The sequence below is a fragment of the Gobio gobio genome (assembly GCF_949357685.1).
Source record: "Gobio gobio genome assembly, chromosome: 16".
NCBI lineage: Eukaryota > Metazoa > Chordata > Actinopteri > Cypriniformes > Gobionidae > Gobio > Gobio gobio.
The window spans coordinates 51,329,753-51,352,506 of record NC_137109.1 but is presented as its reverse complement, the minus strand read 5'-3'; the positions used below and the strand labels follow the sequence as shown (position 1 = coordinate 51,352,506).

The 22,754-nt window shown below is 45.1% G+C and overlaps 1 protein-coding gene across 2 annotated transcripts in view; it reads right to left on the bottom strand.

Moving 5' to 3' along the window:
* The window catches only part of afg2a (AFG2 AAA ATPase homolog A), a 142,866-nt gene that overhangs the window by 86,452 nt on the left and 33,660 nt on the right, over positions 1–22,754 (bottom strand). The window lies entirely within an intron of this gene.

The following is a 22,754-nucleotide window of genomic DNA, read 5'->3' as shown; positions in this document are numbered from 1 at the left end:
ATGGATAAATGGATGATGGACGGTTGGATGAATAAATGGATGATGGACGGACGGATGAATAAATGGATGATGGACGGACGGATGGATAAATGGATGATGGACGGACGGATGAATAAATGGATGATGGACGGACGGATAGATAAATGGATGATGGACGGTTGGATGAATAAATGGATGATGGACGGACGGATGAATAAATGGATGATGGACGGTTGGATGAATAAATGGATGATGGACGGACGGATGGATAAATGGATGATGGACGGACGGATGGATAAATGGATGATGGACGGACGGATGGATAAATGGATGATGGACGGTTGGATGAATAAATGGATGATGGACGGACGGATGGATAAATGGATGATGGACGGTTGGATGAATAAATGGATGATGGACGGACGGATGGATAAATGGATGATGGACGGACGGATGGATAAATGGATGATGGACGGACGGATGGATAAATGGATGATGGACGGACGGATAGATAAATGGATGATGGACGGTTGGATGAATAAATGGATGATGGACGGACGGATGAATAAATGGATGATGGACGGTTGGATGAATAAATGGATGATGGACGGACGGATGGATAAATGGATGATGGACGGACGGATGGATAAATGGATGATGGACGGACGGATGGATAAATGGATGATGGACGGACGGATGGATAAATGGATGATGGACGGTTGGATGGATAAATGGATGATGGACGGACGGATGGATAAATGGATGATGGACGGTTGGATGAATAAATGGATGATGGACGGACGGATGGATAAATGGATGATGGACGGACGGATGGATAAATGGATGATGGACGGACGGATGGATAAATGGATGATGGACGGTTGGATGAATAAATGGATGATGGACGGACGGATGAATAAATGGATGATGGACGGACGGATGAATAAATGGATGATGGACGGACGGATGGATAAATGGATGATGGACGGTTGGATGAATAAATGGATGATGGACGGACGGATGAATAAATGGATGATGGACGGTTGGATGGATAAATGGATGATGGACGGACGGATGGATAAATGGATGATGGACGGTTGGATGAATAAATGGATGATGGACGGATGGATGGATAAATGGATGATGGACGGACGGATAGATAAATGGATGATGGACGGTTGGATGAATAAATGGATGATGGACGGACGGATGAATAAATGGATGATGGACGGTTGGATGGATAAATGGATGATGGACGGACGGATGGATAAATGGATGATGGACGGACGGATGGATAAATGGATGATGGACGGACGGATGGATAAATGGTAATGGACGGACGGATGGATAAATGGATGATGGACGGATGGACGGACGGATGGATAAATGGATGATGGACGGACGGATGGATAAATGGATGATGGACGGACGGATGGATAAATGGATGATGGACGGACGGATGGATAAATGGATGATGGACGGACGGATGGATAAATGGATGATGGACGGACGGATGGATAAATGGATGATGGACGGACGGATGGATAAATGGATGATGGACGGATGGATGAATAAATGGATGATGGACGGACGGATGGATAAATGGATGATGGACGGACGGATGAATAAATGGATGATGGACGGATGGATGGATAAATGGATGATGGACGGACGGATGGATAAATGGATGATGAACGGATGGATGGATAAATGGATAATGGACGGACGGATGAATAAATGGATGATGGACGGATGGATGGATAAATGGATGATGGACGGACGGATGAATAAATGGATGATGGACGGATGGATGAATAAATGGATGATGGACGGACGGATGGATAAATGGATGATGGACGGACGGATGGATAAATGGATGATGGACGGATGGATGGATAAATGGATGATGGACGGACGGATGGATAAATGGATGATGGACGGACGGATGGATAAATGGATGATGGACGGACGGATGGATAAATGGATGATGGACGGATGGATGGATGAATATATGGATGATGGACGGACGGATGGATAAATGGATGATGGACGGATGGATGGATAAATGGATGATGGACGGACGGATGAATAAATGGATGATGGACGGACGGATGGATAAATGGATGATGGACGGACGGATGGATAAATGGATGATGGACGGACGGATGGATAAATGGACGGACGGATGGATAAATGGATGATGGACGGACGGATGGATAAATGGATGATGGACGGATGGATGGATAAATGGACGATGGACGGATGGACGGACGGATAAATGGATGATGGACGGATGGATGGATAAATGGATGATGGACGGACGGATGGATAAATGGATGATGGACGGACGGATGGATAAATGGATGATGGACGGACGGATGAATAAATGGATGATGGACGGATGGATGGATAAATGGATGATGGACGGACGGATGGATAAATGGATGATGGACGGACGGATGGATAGATAAATGGATGATGGACGGACGGATGGATAAATGGATGATGGACAGATGGATGGATAGGATGATGGACGGACGGATGGATAAATGGATGATGGACGGACGGATGGATAAATGGATGATGGACGGACGGATGGATAAATGGTAATGGACGGACGGATGGATAAATGGATGATGGACGGATGGACGGACGGATGGATAAATGGATGATGGACGGACGGATGGATAAATGGATGATGGACGGACGGATGGATAAATGGATGATGGACGGACGGATGGATAAATGGATGATGGACGGACGGATGGATAAATGGATGATGGACGGACGGATGGATAAATGGATGATGGACGGACGGATGGATAAATGGATGATGGACGGACGGATGGATAAATGGATGATGGACGGATGGATGAATAAATGGATGATGGACGGACGGATGGATAAATGGATGATGGACGGACGGATGAATAAATGGATGATGGACGGATGGATGGATAAATGGATGATGGACGGACGGATGGATAAATAGATGATGAACGGATGGATGGATAAATGGATAATGGACGGACGGATGAATAAATGGATGATGGACGGATGGATGGATAAATGGATGATGGACGGACGGATGAATAAATGGATGATGGACGGATGGATGAATAAATGGATGATGGACGGACGGATGGATAAATGGATGATGGACGGACGGATGGATAAATGGATGATGGACGGATGGATGGATAAATGGATGATGGACGGACGGATGGATAAATGGATGATGGACGGACGGATGGATAAATGGATGATGGACGGACGGATGGATAAATGGATGATGGACGGATGGATGGATGAATATATGGATGATGGACGGACGGATGGATAAATGGATGATGGACGGATGGATGGATAAATGGATGATGGACGGACGGATGAATAAATGGATGATGGACGGACGGATGGATAAATGGATGATGGACGGACGGATGGATAAATGGATGATGGACGGACGGATGGATAAATGGACGGACGGATGGATAAATGGATGATGGACGGACGGATGGATAAATGGATGATGGACGGATGGATGGATAAATGGACGATGGACGGATGGACGGACGGATGGATAAATGGATGATGGACGGATGGATGGATAAATGGATGATGGACGGACGGATGGATAAATGGATGATGGACGGACGGATGGATAAATGGATGATGGACGGACGGATGAATAAATGGATGATGGACGGATGGATGGATAAATGGATGATGGACGGACGGATGGATAAATGGATGATGGACGGACGGATGGATAGATAAATGGATGATGGACGGACGGATGGATAAATGGATGATGGACAGATGGATGGATAAATGGATGATGGACGGACGGATGGATAAATGGATGATGGACGGACGGATGGATAAATGGATGATGGACGGATGGATGGATAAATGGATGATGGACGGACGGATGGATAAATGGATGATGGACGGATGGATGGATAAATGGATGATGGACGGACGGATGGATAAATGAATGATGGACGGACGGATGGATAAATGGATGATGGACGGACGGATGGATAAATGGATGATGGACGGATGGATGGATAAATGGATGATGGACGGACGGATGGATAAATGGATGATGGACGGATGGATGGATAAATGGATGATGGACGGTTGGATGAATAAATGGATGATGGACGGATGGATGGATAAATGGATGATGGACGGACGGATAGATAAATGGATGATGGACGGTTGGATGAATAAATGGATGATGGACGGACGGATGAATAAATGGATGATGGACGGTTGGATGGATAAATGGATGATGGACGGACGGATGGATAAATGGATGATGGACGGACGGATGGATAAATGGATGATGGACGGACGGATGGATAAATGGTAATGGACGGACGGATGGATAAATGGATGATGGACGGATGGACGGACGGATGGATAAATGGATGATGGACGGACGGATGGATAAATGGATGATGGACGGACGGATGGATAAATGGATGATGGACGGACGGATGGATAAATGGATGATGGACGGACGGATGGATAAATGGATGATGGACGGACGGATGGATAAATGGATGATGGACGGACGGATGGATAAATGGATGATGGACGGATGGATGAATAAATGGATGATGGACGGACGGATGGATAAATGGATGATGGACGGACGGATGAATAAATGGATGATGGACGGATGGATGGATAAATGGATGATGGACGGACGGATGGATAAATGGATGATGAACGGATGGATGGATAAATGGATAATGGACGGACGGATGAATAAATGGATGATGGACGGATGGATGGATAAATGGATGATGGACGGACGGATGAATAAATGGATGATGGACGGATGGATGAATAAATGGATGATGGACGGACGGATGGATAAATGGATGATGGACGGACGGATGGATAAATGGATGATGGACGGATGGATGGATAAATGGATGATGGACGGACGGATGGATAAATGGATGATGGACGGACGGATGGATAAATGGATGATGGACGGACGGATGGATAAATGGATGATGGACGGATGGATGGATGAATATATGGATGATGGACGGACGGATGGATAAATGGATGATGGACGGATGGATGGATAAATGGATGATGGACGGACGGATGAATAAATGGATGATGGACGGACGGATGGATAAATGGATGATGGACGGACGGATGGATAAATGGATGATGGACGGACGGATGGATAAATGGATGATGGACGGATGGATGGATAAATGGATGATGGACGGACGGATGGATAAATGGATGATGGACGGACGGATGGATAAATGGATGATGGACAGATGGATGGATAAATGGATGATGGACGGACGGATGGATAAATGGATGATGGACGGACGGATGGATAAATGGATGATGGACGGATGGATGGATAAATGGATGATGGACGGACGGATGGATAAATGGATGATGGACGGATGGATGGATAAATGGATGATGGACGGACGGATGGATAAATGAATGATGGACGGACGGATGGATAAATGGATGATGGACGGACGGATGGATAAATGGATGATGGACGGATGGATGGATAAATGGATGATGGACGGACGGATGGATAAATGGATGATGGACGGATGGATGGATAAATGGATGATGGACGGACGGATGGATAAATGAATGATGGACGGACGGATGGATAAATGGATGATGGACGGATGGATGGATAAATGTTTGATGGACGGACGGATGGATAAATGGATGATGGACGGACGGATGGATAAATGGATGATGGACGGACGGATGGATAAATGGATAACGGACGGACGGATGGATAAATGGATGATGGACGGACGGATGGATAAATGGATGATGGACGGACGGATGGATAAATGGATGATGGACGGATGGACGGACGGATGGATAAATGGATGATGGACGGACGGATGGATAAATGGATGATGGACGGATGGATAAATGGATGATGGACGGACGGATGGATAAATGGATGATGGACGGACGGATGGATAAATGGATGATGGACGGACGGATGGATAAATGGATGATGGACGGATGGATGGATAAATGGATGATGGACGGATGGATGGATAAATGGATGATGGACGGACGGATGGATAAATGGATGATGGACGGATGGATGGATAAATGGATGATGGACGGACGGATGGATAAATGGATGATGGACGGATGGATGGATAAATGGATGATGGACGGACGGATGGATAAATGGATGATGGACGGACGGATGGATAAATGGATGATGGACGGATGGATAAATGGATGATGGACGGACGGATGGATAAATGGATGATGGACGGACGGATGGATAAATGGATGATGGACGGACGGATGGATAAATGGATGATGGACGGATGGATGGATAAATGGATGATGGACGGATGGATGGATAAATGGATGATGGACGGACGGATGGATAAATGGATGATGGACGGATGGATGGATAAATGGATGATGGACGGACGGATGGATAAATGGATGATGGACGGATGGATGGATAAATGGATGATGGACGGACGGATGGATAAATGGATGATGGACGGATGGATGGATAAATGGATGATGGACGGACGGATGGATAAATGGATGATGGACGGATGGATGGATGGATGGATAAATGGATGATGGACGGATGGATGGATAAATGGATGATGGACGGACGGATGGATAAATGGATGATGGACGGACGGATGGATAAATGGATGATGGACGGACGGATGGATAAATGGATGATGAACGGACGGATGGATAAATGGATGATGGACGGACGGATGAATAAATGGATGATGGACGGATGGATGGATAAATGGATGATGGACGGACGGATGAATAAATGGATGATGGACGGATGGATGAATAAATGGATGATGGACGGACGGATGGATAAATGGATGATGGACGGACGGATGGATAAATGGATGATGGACGGATGGATGGATAAATGGATGATGGACGGATGGACGGACGGATGGATAAATGGATGATGGACGGATGGATGGATAAATGGATGATGGACGGACGGATGGATAAATGGATGATGGACGGACGGATGGATAAATGGATGATGGACGGACGGATGGATAAATGGATGATGGACGGACGGATGGATAAATGGATGATGGACAGATGGATGGATAAATGGATGATGGACGGACGGATGGATAAATGGATGATGGACGGACGGATGGATAAATGGACGGACGGATGGATAAATGGATGATGGACGGACGGATGGATGAATGGATGATGGACGGATGGATGGATAAATGGATGATGGACGGATGGACGGACGGATGGATAAATGGATGATGGACGGATGGATGGATAAATGGATGATGGACGGACGGATGGATAAATGGATGATGGACGGACGGATGGATAAATGGATGATGGACGGACGGATGAATAAATGGATGATGGACGGATGGATGGATAAATGGATGATGGACGGATGGATGGATAAATGGATGATGGACGGACGGATGGATAAATGGATGATGGACGGACGGATGGATAGATAAATGGATGATGGACGGACGGATGGATAAATGGATGATGGACAGATGGATGGATAAATGGATGATGGACGGACGGATGGATAAATGGATGATGGACGGACGGATGGATAAATGGATGATGGACGGATGGATGGATAAATGGATGATGGACGGACGGATGGATAAATGGATGATGGACGGATGGATGGATAAATGGATGATGGACGGACGGATGGATAAATGAATGATGGACGGACGGATGGATAAATGGATGATGGACGGACGGATGGATAAATGGATGATGGACGGATGGATGGATAAATGGATGATGGACGGACGGATGGATAAATGGATGATGGACGGATGGATGGATAAATGGATGATGGACGGACGGATGGATAAATGAATGATGGACGGACGGATGGATAAATGGATGATGGACGGATGGATGGATAAATGGATGATGGACGGACGGATGGATAAATGGATGATGGACGGACGGATGGAAAAATGGATGATGGACGGACGGATGGATAAATGGATGATGGACAGATGGATGGATAAATGGATGATGGACGGACGGATGGATAAATGGATGATGGACGGACGGATGGATAAATGGACGGACGGATGGATAAATGGATGATGGACGGACGGATGGATAAATGGATGATGGACGGATGGATGGATAAATGGATGATGGACGGATGGACGGACGGATGGATAAATGGATGATGGACGGATGGATGGATAAATGGATGATGGACGGACGGATGGATAAATGGATGATGGACGGACGGATGGATAAATGGATGATGGACGGACGGATGAATAAATGGATGATGGACGGATGGATGGATAAATGGATGATGGACGGACGGATGGATAAATGGATGATGGACGGACGGATGGATAAATGGATGATGGACGGACGGATGGATAGATAAATGGATGATGGACGGACGGATGGATAAATGGATGATGGACGGACGGATGGATAAATGGATGATGGACAGATGGATGGATAAATGGATGATGGACGGACGGATGGATAAATGGATGATGGACGGACGGATGGATAAATGGATGATGGACGGATGGATGGATAAATGGATGATGGACGGACGGATGGATAAATGGATGATGGACGGATGGATGGATAAATGGATGATGGACGGACGGATGGATAAATGAATGATGGACGGACGGATGGATAAATGGATGATGGACGGACGGATGGATAAATGGATGATGGACGGATGGATGGATAAATGGATGATGGACGGACGGATGGACAAATGGATGATGGACGGATGGATGGATAAATGGATGATGGACGGACGGATGGATAAATGAATGATGGACGGACGTATGGATAAATGGATGATGGACGGATGGATGGATAAATGGATGATGGACGGACGGATGGATAAATGGATGATGGACGGACGGATGGATAAATGGATGATGGACGGACGGATGGATAAATGGATAACGGACGGACGGATGGATAAATGGATGATGGACGGACGGATGGATAAATGGATGATGGACGGACGGATGGATAAATGGATGATGGACGGATGGACGGACGGATGGATAAATGGATGATGGACGGACGGATGGATAAATGGATGATGGACGGACGGATGGATAAATGAATGATGGACGGACGGATGGATAAATGGATGATGGACGGACGGATGGATAAATGGATGATGGACGGATGGATGGATAAATGGATGATGGACGGACGGATGGATAAATGGATGATGGACGGATGGATGGATAAATGGATGATGGACGGACGGATGGATAAATGAATGATGGACGGACGGATGGATAAATGGATGATGGACGGATGGATGGATAAATGGATGATGGACGGACGGATGGATAAATGGATGATGGACGGACGGATGGATAAATGGATGATGGACGGACGGATGGATAAATGGATGATGGACAGATGGATGGATAAATGGATGATGGACGGACGGATGGATAAATGGATGATGGACGGACGGATGGAGAAATGGACGGACGGATGGATAAATGGATGATGGACGGACGGATGGATAAATGGATGATGGACGGATGGATGGATAAATGGATGATGGACGGATGGACGGACGGATGGATAAATGGATGATGGACGGATGGATGGATAAATGGATGATGGACGGACGGATGGATAAATGGATGATGGACGGACGGATGGATAAATGGATGATGGACGGACGGATGAATAAATGGATGATGGACGGATGGATGGATAAATGGATGATGGACGGATGGATGGATAAATGGATGATGGACGGACGGATGGATAAATGGATGATGGACGGACGGATGGATAGATAAATGGATGATGGACGGACGGATGGATAGATAAATGGATGATGGACGGACGGATGGATAAATGGATGATGGACGGACGGATGGATAAATGGATGATGGACAGATGGATGGATAAATGGATGATGGACGGACGGATGGATAAATGGATGATGGACGGACGGATGGATAAATGGATGATGGACGGATGGATGGATAAATGGATGATGGACGGACGGATGGATAAATGGATGATGGACGGATGGATGGATAAATGGATGATGGACGGACGGATGGATAGATAAATGGATGATGGACGGACGGATGGATAAATGGATGATGGACGGACGGATGGATAAATGGATGATGGACAGATGGATGGATAAATGGATGATGGACGGACGGATGGATAAATGGATGATGGACGGACGGATGGATAAATGGATGATGGACGGATGGATGGATAAATGGATGATGGACGGACGGATGGATAAATGGATGATGGACGGATGGATGGATAAATGGATGATGGACGGACGGATGGATAAATGGATGATGGACGGACGGATGGATAAATGGATGATGGACGGATGGATGGATAAATGGATGATGGACGGACGGATGGATAAATGGATGATGGACGGATGGATGGATAAATGGATGATGGACGGACGGATGGATAAATGAATGATGGACGGACGGATGGATAAATGGATGATGGACGGACGGATGGATAAATGGATGATGGACGGATGGATGGATAAATGGATGATGGACGGATGGATGGATAAATGGATGATGGACGGACGGATGGATAAATGGATGATGGACGGACGGATGGATAAATGAATGATGGACGGACGGATGGATAAATGGATAACGGACGGACGGATGGATAAATGGATGATGGACGGACGGATGGATGAATATATGGATGATGGACGGACGGATGGATAAATGGATGATGGACGGACGGATGGATAAATGGATGATGGACGGACGGATGGATGAATATATGGATGATGGACGGACGGATGGATAAATGGATGATGGACGGACGGATGGATAAATGGATGATGGACGGACGGATGGATAAATGGATGATGGACGGACGGATGGATAAATGGATGATGGACGGACGGATGGATGAATAAATGGATGATGGACGGACGGATGGATAAATGGATGATGGACGGACGGATGGATAAATGGATGATGGACGGACGGATGGATGAATAAATGGATGATGGACGGATGGATGGATGAATAAATGGATGATGGACGGATGGATGGATAAATGGATGATGGACGGACGGATGGATGAATAAATGGATGATGGACGGACGGATGGATAAATGGATGATGGACGGACGGATGGATAAATGGATGATGGACGGACGGATGGATAAATGGATGATGGACGGATGGATGGATAAATGGATGATGGACGGACGGATGGATGAATAAATGGATGATGGACGGACGGATGGATAAATGGATGATGGACGGACGGATGGATGAATAAATGGATGATGGACGGACGGATGGATAAATGGATGATGGACGGACGGATGGATGAATAAATGGATGATGGACGGATGGATGGATAAATGGATGACGGACGGACGGACGGACGGATAAATGGATGATGGACGGACGGATGGATGAATAAATGGATGATGGACGGACGGATGGATAAATGGATGATGGACGGATGGATGGATAAATGGATGATGGACGGACGGATGGATAAATGGATGATGGACGGATGGATGGATAAATGGATGATGGACGGACGGATGGATAAATGAATGATGGACGGACGGATGGATAAATGGATGATGGACGGATGGATGGATAAATGGATGATGGACGGACGGATGGATAAATGGATGATGGACGGACGGATGGATAAATGGATGATGGACGGACGGATGGATAAATGGATGATGGACAGATGGATGGATAAATGGATGATGGACGGACGGATGGATAAATGGATGATGGACGGACGGATGGATAAATGGACGGACGGATGGATAAATGGATGATGGACGGACGGATGGATAAATGGATGATGGACGGATGGATGGATAAATGGATGATGGACGGATGGACGGACGGATGGATAAATGGATGATGGACGGATGGATGGATAAATGGATGATGGACGGACGGATGGATAAATGGATGATGGACGGACGGATGGATAAATGGATGATGGACGGACGGATGAATAAATGGATGATGGACGGATGGATGGATAAATGGATGATGGACGGATGGATGGATAAATGGATGATGGACGGACGGATGGATAAATGGATGATGGACGGACGGATGGATAGATAAATGGATGATGGACGGACGGATGGATAGATAAATGGATGATGGACGGACGGATGGATAAATGGATGATGGACGGACGGATGGATAAATGGATGATGGACAGATGGATGGATAAATGGATGATGGACGGACAGATGGATAAATGGATGATGGACGGACGGATGGATAAATGGATGATGGACGGATGGATGGATAAATGGATGATGGACGGACGGATGGATAAATGGATGATGGACGGATGGATGGATAAATGGATGATGGACGGACGGATGGATAGATAAATGGATGATGGACGGACGGATGGATAAATGGATGATGGACGGACGGATGGATAAATGGATGATGGACAGATGGATGGATAAATGGATGATGGACGGACGGATGGATAAATGGATGATGGACGGACGGATGGATAAATGGATGATGGACGGATGGATGGATAAATGGATGATGGACGGACGGATGGATAAATGGATGATGGACGGATGGATGGATAAATGGATGATGGACGGACGGATGGATAAATGGATGATGGACGGACGGATGGATAAATGGATGATGGACGGATGGATGGATAAATGGATGATGGACGGACGGATGGATAAATGGATGATGGACGGATGGATGGATAAATGGATGATGGACGGACGGATGGATAAATGAATGATGGACGGACGGATGGATGGATAAATGGATGATGGACGGACGGATGGATAAATGGATGATGGACGGATGGATGGATAAATGGATGATGGACGGACGGATGGATAAACGGATGATGGACGGATGGATGGATAAATGGATGATGGACGGACGGATGGATAAATGAATGATGGACGGACGGATGGATAAATGGATAACGGACGGACGGATGGATAAATGGATGATGGACGGACGGATGGATAAATGGATGATGGACGGACGGATGGATAAATGGATGATGGACGGATGGACGGACGGATGGATAAATGGATGATGGACGGACGGATGGATAAATGGATGATGGACGGACGGATGGATAAATGGATGATGGACGGACGGATGGATAAATGGATGATGGACGGATGGATGGATAAATGGATGATGGACGGATGGATGGATAAATGGATGATGGACGGACGGATGGATAAATGGATGATGGACGGATGGATGGATAAATGGATGATGGACGGACGGATGGATAAATGGATGATGGACGGATGGATGGATAAATGGATGATGGACGGACGGATGGATAAATGGATGATGGACGGATGGATGGATAAATGGATGATGGACGGACGGATGGATAAATGGATGATGGACGGATGGATGGATAAATGGATGATGGACGGACGGATGGGTAAATGGATGATGGATGGACGGATGAATAAATGGATGATGGACGGACGGATGGATAAATGGATGATGGACGGATGGATGGATAAATGGATGATGGACGGACGGATGGATAAATGGATGATGGACGGATGGATGGATAAATGGATGATGGACGGATGGATGGATAAATGGATGATGGACGGACGGATGGATAAATGGATGATGGACGGATGGATGGATAAATGGATGATGGACGGACGGATGGATAAATGGATGATGGACGGACGGATGGGTAAATGGATGATGGATGGACGGATGAATAAATGGATGATGGACGGACGGATGGATAAATGGATGATGGACGGACGGATGGATGAATATATGGATGATGGACGGACGGATGGATAAATGGATGATGGACGGACGGATGGATAAATGGATGATGGACGGACGGATGGATGAATATATGGATGATGGACGGACGGATGGATAAATGGATGATGGACGGACGGATGGATAAATGGATGATGGACGGACGGATGGATAAATGGATGATGGACGGACGGATGGATAAATGGATGATGGACGGACGGATGGATGAATAAATGGATGATGGACGGACGGATGGATAAATGGATGATGGACGGACGGATGGATAAATGGATGATGGACGGACGGATGGATGAATAAATGGATGATGGACGGATGGATGGATAAATGGATGATGGACGGACGGATGGATGAATAAATGGATGATGGACGGACGGATGGATAAATGGATGATGGACGGACGGATGGATAAATGGATGATGGACGGACGGATGGATAAATGGATGATGGACGGATGGATGGATAAATGGATGATGGACGGACGGATGGATGAATAAATGGATGATGGACGGACGGATGGATAAATGGATGATGGACGGACGGATGGATGAATAAATGGATGATGGACGGACGGATGGATAAATGGATGATGGACGGACGGATGGATGAATAAATGGATGATGGACGGATGGATGGATAAATGGATGACGGACGGACGGACGGATAAATGGATGATGGACGGACGGATGGATGAATAAATGGATGATGGACGGACGGATGGATAAATGGATGACGGACGGACGGATGGATGGATGATGGACGGACGGATGGATAAATGGATGATGGACGGACGGATGGATGAATAAATGGATGATGGACGGACGGATGGATGAATAAATGGATGATGGACGGACGGATGGATGAATAAATGGATGATGGACGGATGGATGGATAAATGGATGATGGACGGACGGATGGATAAATGGAGGATGGACGGATGGATGGATGGATGGATGATGGACGGACGGATGGATAAATGGATGATGGATGGATGGATGGATGGATGGATGGATGAATTAATAATGTGTCAGTGAGGCGGAGTGAGCGTGTCAGTGAGGTGGAGTGTGTGTGTGTGTGTGTGTGTGTGTGTGTGTGTGTGTGTGTGTGTGTGTGTGTGTGTGTGTGTGTGTGTGTGTGTGTGTGTGTGTGTGTGTGTGTGTGTGTGACTGCTTCACGGAGAGGAAACGGTGCATTATTGATCAGACGTGCTGGAGTTGAGTTTCAGTGAGCACTGAGCACACACACACACACACACACACACACCGTCATGCACACAAAGCACAGACATCAACACACACCTGCACGTCCTTTATCCACCGCTGGTATTTTTAAACAGCGATGCATCTGTGCCCAGATGGAAAGATCAACACACACACACACACACAGTCTTGACCTTGCCAAAGAAAACCCCGCCGGCCCTCCAGAGACGCAGTGATGGAGTAAACAGACTCGGCTATTCTTACACACTCTCCTCCAGCCCGAAAGACAACATCCCTCCTCCAGAAGAAGAAGAGGACAAACACCAGCACATCTGCAGACGAGGGCGGACGGAAGCAGCAGAAGGCACAGAAGCTGAACTGATACTTTACTTTTATTCATCACGGATGCATTAAATCAATCAAAAAACTGTGAAATGCTGTTCTTTTGAGTTTTCTGTTCGTCAGAGAATCCTGAGGAATAAAGTGGAGCAGTTTCCACAGATGATAGAAAGAAAGAGACAGAACAAACAAAAATAGATGGATGGATGGATGGATGGATGGTGGATAGAACAAAAGAGACAGACAAACGATAGATGGATGGATGGATGATGGATGGAACAGAAGAGAGACAAACAAACACACGATGGATGGATGGAATGAAAGACAAAAAATGGATGGATGGGTGATGGATGGATGGATGGATAGAACAATGATAGAAAGAAAGAGACAGAACAAACAAAAATAGATTGATGGATGGATGGAGGATAGAACGAAAGACAAACAAACGATGGATGGATGGATGGATTGATGATGGATGGAACAGAAGAGAGACAAACAAACGATGGATGGATGGATTGAATGAAAGAGAGACAAAAAATTTATGGATGGGTGATGGATGGATAGATGGATGGATAAAACAATGATAGAAAGAAAGACAGAAGAAACAAAAATAGATTGATGGATGGATGGTGGATAGAACGAAAGACAAACAAACAATGGATGGATGGATGATGGATGGAACAGAAGAGAGACAAACAATCAAACTATGGATGGATGGATTGAATGAAAGAGAGACAAAAAATGAATGGATGGGTGATGGATGGATGGATGGATGGATGGATGGATAAAACGATGATAGAAAGAAAGAGACAGAAGAAACAAAAATAGATTGATGGATGGATGGTGGATAGAACGAAAGACAAACAAACGATGGATGGATGGATAATGGATGGAACAGAAGAGAGACAAACAATCAAACTATGGATGGATGGATTGAATGAAAGAGAGACAAAAAATGAATGGATGGGTGATGGATGGATGGGTGGATGGATGGATAAAACGATGATAGAAAGAAAGAGACAGAAGAAACAAAAATAGATTGATGGATGGATGGTGGATAGAACGAAAGACAAACAAACGATGGATGGATGGATAATGGATGGAACAGAAGAGAGACAAACAAACAAACTATGGATGGATGGATTGAATGAAAGAGACAAAAAATGAATGGATGGGTGATGGATGGATGGATAGATGGATGGATAAAACGATGATAGAAAGAAAGACAGAAGAAACAAACAAACAAAAATAGATGGATGGATGAATGGATGGTGGATAAAACGAAAGAGACAAACAAACAAACGATGGATGGATGGATGGATAATGGATGGAACAGAAGAGAGACAAACAAACACACGATGGATGGATGGAAGGAAAGAGACAAAAAATGGATGGATGGGTGATGGATGGATGGATGGATGGATGGATAGAACAATGATAGAAAGAAAGAGACAGAACAAACAAAAATAGATTGATGGATGGATGGTGGATAGAACGAAAGACAAACAAACAATGGATGGATGGATGATGGATGGAACAGAAGAGAGACAAACAATCAAACTATGGATGGATGGATTGAATGAAAGAGAGACAAAAAATGAATGGATGGGTGATGGATGGATGGATGGATGGATGGATGGATGGATAAAACGATGATAGAAAGAAAGAGACAGAAGAAACAAAAATAGATTGATGGATGGATGGTGGATAGAACGAAAGACAAACAAACGATGGATGGATGGATAATGGATGGAACAGAAGAGAGACAAACAAACAAACTATGGATGGATGGGCTGAATGAAAGAGACAAAAAAATGAATGGATGGGTGATGGATGGATGGATAGATGGATGGATAAAACGATGATAGAAAGAAAGACAGAAGAAACAAACAAACAAAAATAGATGGATGGATGAATGGATGGTGGATAAAATGAAAGAGACAAACAAACAAACGATGGATGTATGGATGGATGGATGGATAATGGATGGAACAGAAGAGAGACAAACAAACACACGATGGATGGATGGAAGGAAAGAGACAAAAAATGGATGGATGGGTGATGGATGGATGGATAGAACAATGATAGAAAGAAAGAGACAGAACAAACAAAAATAGATTGATGGATGGATGGTGGATAGAACGAAAGACAAACAAACGATGGATTGATGGATGATGGATGGAACAGAAGAGAGACAAACAAACAAACTATGGATGGATGGATTGAATGAAAGAGAGACAAAAAATGAATGGATGGGTGATGGATGGATGGATGGATGGATTGATAAAACGATAGAAAGAAAGAGACAGAAGAAACAAACAAACAAAAATAGATGGATGGATGGATGGTGGATAAAACGAAAGAGACAAACAAACAAACGATGGATGGATGGTGGATAGAACGAAAGAGACAAACAAACAAATGATGGATGGATGGATAATGGATGGAACAGAAGAGAGACAAACAAACAAACGATGAATGGATGGAATGAAAGAGAGACAAAAAATGGATGGATGGGTGATGGATGGATAGATAGAACGATGATAGATAGAAAGAAAGAGACAGAACAAACAAACAAACATAGATGGGTGGATGGATGGTGGATAGAACGAAATAGACAAACAAACGATAGATGGATGGATGGATAATGGATGGAACAGAAGAGAGACAAACAAACAAACGATGAATGGATGGAATGAAAGACAGACAAAAAATGGATGGATGGGTGGATGGATGGATGGATGGTGGATAGAACGAAAGAGACAAACAAACGATAGATGGATGGATGGGTAATGGATGGATGGATGGATAGAACGATGATAGAAAGAATGAGACAGAACAAACAAAGAAACAAAAATAGATGGATGGATGGTGGATAGAACGAAAGAGACAAACAAACGATGGATGGATGGATGATGGATGGAACAGAAGAGAGACAAACAAACAAACGATAGATGGATGGAATGAAAGAGACAAAAAATGGATGGAATGGGTGATGGATGGATAGATAGAACGATGATAGAAAGAGACAGAACAAACAAAAATTGTCAACTGTGTTACAACCCGTCAACTGTTACAACCCGTCAACTGTTACAACCCATCAACTGTTACAACCCATCAACTGTTACAACCCATCAACTGTTACAACCCGTCATGTGTTACAACCCGTCAACTGTTACAACCCCTCAACTGTTCAAACCCATCAACTGTTACAACCCGTCATGTGTTACAACCCGTCAACTGTGTTACAACCCGTCAACTGTTACAACCCGTCAACTGTTACAACCCCTCAACTGTTCAAACCCATCAACTGTTACAACCCGTCATGTGTTACAACCCGTCAACTGTGTTACAACCCGTCAACTGTTACAACCCGTCAACTGTTACAACCCATCAACTGTTACAACCCGTCAACTGTTACAACCCGTCAACTGTTACAACCCATCAACTGTTACAACCCGTCAACTGTGTTACAACCCGTCAACTGTTACAACCCGTCAACTGTTACAACCCATCAACTGTTACAACCCCTCAACTGTTACAACCCATCAACTGTTACAACCCGTCATGTGTTACAACCCATCAACTGTTACAACCCGTCATGTGTTACAACCCGTCAACTGTGTTACAACCCGTCAACTGTTACAACCCGTCAACTGTGTTACAACCCGTCAACTGTTACAACCCGTCAACTGTTACAACCCATCAACTGTGTTACAACCCGTCAACTGTTACAACCCGTCAACTGTTACAACCCATCAACTGTTACAACCCGTCAACTGTGTTACAACCCGTCAACTGTTACAACCCGTCAACTGTTACAACCCATCAACTGTTACAACCCCTCAACTGTTACAACCCATCAACTGTTACAACCCGTCATGTGTTACAACCCATCAACTGTTACAACCCGTCATGTGTTACAACCCGTCAACTGTGTTACAACCCGTCAACTGTGTTACAACCCGTCAACTGTGTTACAACCCGTCAACTGTTACAACCCGTCAACTGTTACAACCCATCAACTGTGTTACAACCCGTCAACTGTTACAACCCGTCAACTGTTACAACCCATCAACTGTTACAACCCCTCAACTGTTACAACCCATCAACTGTTACAACCCGTCATGTGTTACAACCCATCAACTGTTACAACCCGTCATGTGTTACAACCCGTCAACTGTGTTACAACCCGTCAACTGTTACAACCCGTCAACTGTTACAACCCCTCAACTGTTACAACCCATCAACTGTTACAACCCGTCATGTGTTACAACCCATCAACTGTTACAACCCATCAACTGTTACAACCCGTCATGTGTTACAACCCGTCAACTGTGTTACAACCCGTCAACTGTTACAACCCGTCAACTGTTACAACCCATCAACTGTGTTACAACCCGTCAACTGTTACAACCCGTCAACTGTTACAACCCCTCAACTGTTACAACCCATCAACTGTTACAACCCATCAACTGTTACAACCCGTCAACTGTTACAACCCCTCAACTGTTACAACCCATCAACTGTTACAACCCATCAACTGTTACAACCCCTCAACTGTTACAACCCATCAACTGTTACAACCCATCAACTGTTACAACCCATCAACTGTTACAACCCCTCAACTGTTACAACCCATCAACTGTTACAACCCGTCAACTGTTACAACCCATCAACTGTTACAACCCGTCATGTGTTACAACCCGTCAACTGTGTTACAACCCGTCAACTGTTACAACCCGTCAACTGTTACAACCCCTCAACTGTTACAACCCATCAACTGTTACAACCCGTCATGTGTTACAACCCATCAACTGTTACAACCCGTCAACTGTTACAACCCGTCAACTGTTACAACCCATCAACTGTTACAACCCCTCAACTGTTACAACCCATCAACTGTTACAACCCGTCATGTGTTACAACCCGTCAACTGTTACAACCCATCAACTGTTACAACCTGTCAACTGTTACAACCCATCAACTGTTACAACCTGTCAACTGTTACAACCCATCAACTGTTACAACCCATCAACTGTTACAACCTGTCAACTGTTACAACCCATCAACTGTTACAACCCGTCAACTGTTACAACCCATCAACTGTTACAACCCATCAACTGTTACAACCCATCAACTGTTACAACCCATCAACTGTTACAACCCGTCAACTGTTACAACCCATCAACTGTTACAACCCGTCAACTGTTACAACCCGTCAACTGTTACAACCCGTCAACTGTTACAACCCATCAACTGTTACAACCCATCAAATGTTACAACCCGTCAACTGTTACAACCCATCAACTGTTACAACCCGTCAACTGTTACAACCCGTCAACTGTTACAACCCGTCAACTGTTACAACCCGTCAACTGTTACAACCCATCAACTGTTACAACCCATCAAATGTTACAACCCGTCAACTGTTACAACCCGTCAACTGTTACAACCCGTCAACTGTTACAACCCATCAAATGTTACAACCCATCAACTGTTACAACCTGTCAACTGTTACAACCCGTCAACTGTTACAACCCATCAACTGTTACAACCCGTCAACTGTTACAACCCGTCAACTGTTACAACCCGTCAACTGTTACAACCCATCAACTGTTACAACCCATCAAATGTTACAACCCGTCAACTGTTACAACCCATCAACTGTTACAACCCGTCAACTGTTACAACCCGTCAACTGTTACAACCCGTCAACTGTTACAACCCGTCAACTGTTACAACCCGTCAACTGTTACAACCCATCAAATGTTACAACCCGTCAACTGTTACAACCCATCAAATGTTACAACCCGTCAACTGTTACAACCCATCAACTGTTACAACCCGTCAACTGTTACAACCCATCAACTGTTACAACCCGTCAACTGTTACAACCCGTCAACTGTTACAACCCGTCAACTGTTACAACCCGTCAACTGTTACAACCCATCAACTGTTACAACCCATCAACTGTTACAACCCATCAACTGTTACAACCCGTCAACTGTTACAACCCGTCAACTGTTACAACCCATCAACCCGTCAACTGTTACAACCCATCAAATGTTACAACCCGTCAACTGTTACAACCCATCAAATGTTACAACCCGTCAACTGTTACAACCCATCAACTGTTACAACCCATCAACTGTTACAACCCGTCAACTGTTACAACCCGTCAACTGTTACAACCCGTCAACCCGTCAACTGTTACAACCCATCAAATGTTACAACCCGTCAACTGTTACAACCCATCAAATGTTACAACCCGTCAACTGTTACAACCCATCAACTGTTACAACCCGTCAACTGTTACAACCCGTCAACTGTTACAACCCGTCATGTGTTACAACCCGTCAACTGTTACAACCCGTCAACTGTTACAACCCATCAACTGTTACAACCCATCAAATGTTACAACCCATCAAATGTTACAACCCATCAACTGTTACTACCCATCAACTGTTACAACCCGTCAACTGTTACAACCCGTCAACTGTTACAACCCGTCAACTGTTACAACCCGTCAACTGTTACAACCCGTCAACTGTTACAACCCGTCAACTGTTACAACCCATCAACTGTTACAACCCGTCAACTGTTACAACCCGTCAACTGTTACAACCCATCAACTGTTACAACCCGTCAACTGTTACAACCCGTCAACTGTTACAACCCGTCAACTGTTACAACCCGTCAACTGTTTCAACCCGTCAACTGTTACAACCCATCAACTGTTACAACCCGTCATGTGTTACAACCCGTCAACTGTTACAACCCGTCAACTGTTACAACCCATCAACTGTTACAACCCATCAACTGTTACAACCCATCAAATGTTAAAACCCATCAAATGTTACAACCCATCAACTGTTACTACCCATCAACTGTTACAACCCATCAACTGTTACAACCCGTCAACTGTTACAACCCGTCAACTGTTACAACCCGTCAACTGTTACAACCCGTCAACTGTTACAACCCGTCAACTGTTACAACCCATCAACTGTTACAACCCGTCAACTGTTACAACCCGTCAACTGTTACAACCCATCAACTGTTACAACCCGTCAACTGTTACAACCCGTCAACTGTTACAACCCATCAACTGTTACAACCCGTCAACTGTTACAACCCATCAACTGTTACAACCCATCAACTGTTACAACCCGTCAACTGTTACAACCCGTCAACTGTTACAACCCATCAACTGTTACAACCCATCAACTGTTACAACCCATCAACTGTTACAACCCATCAACTGTTACAACCCGTCAACTGTTACAACCCGTCAACTGTTACAACCCATCAACTGTTACAACCC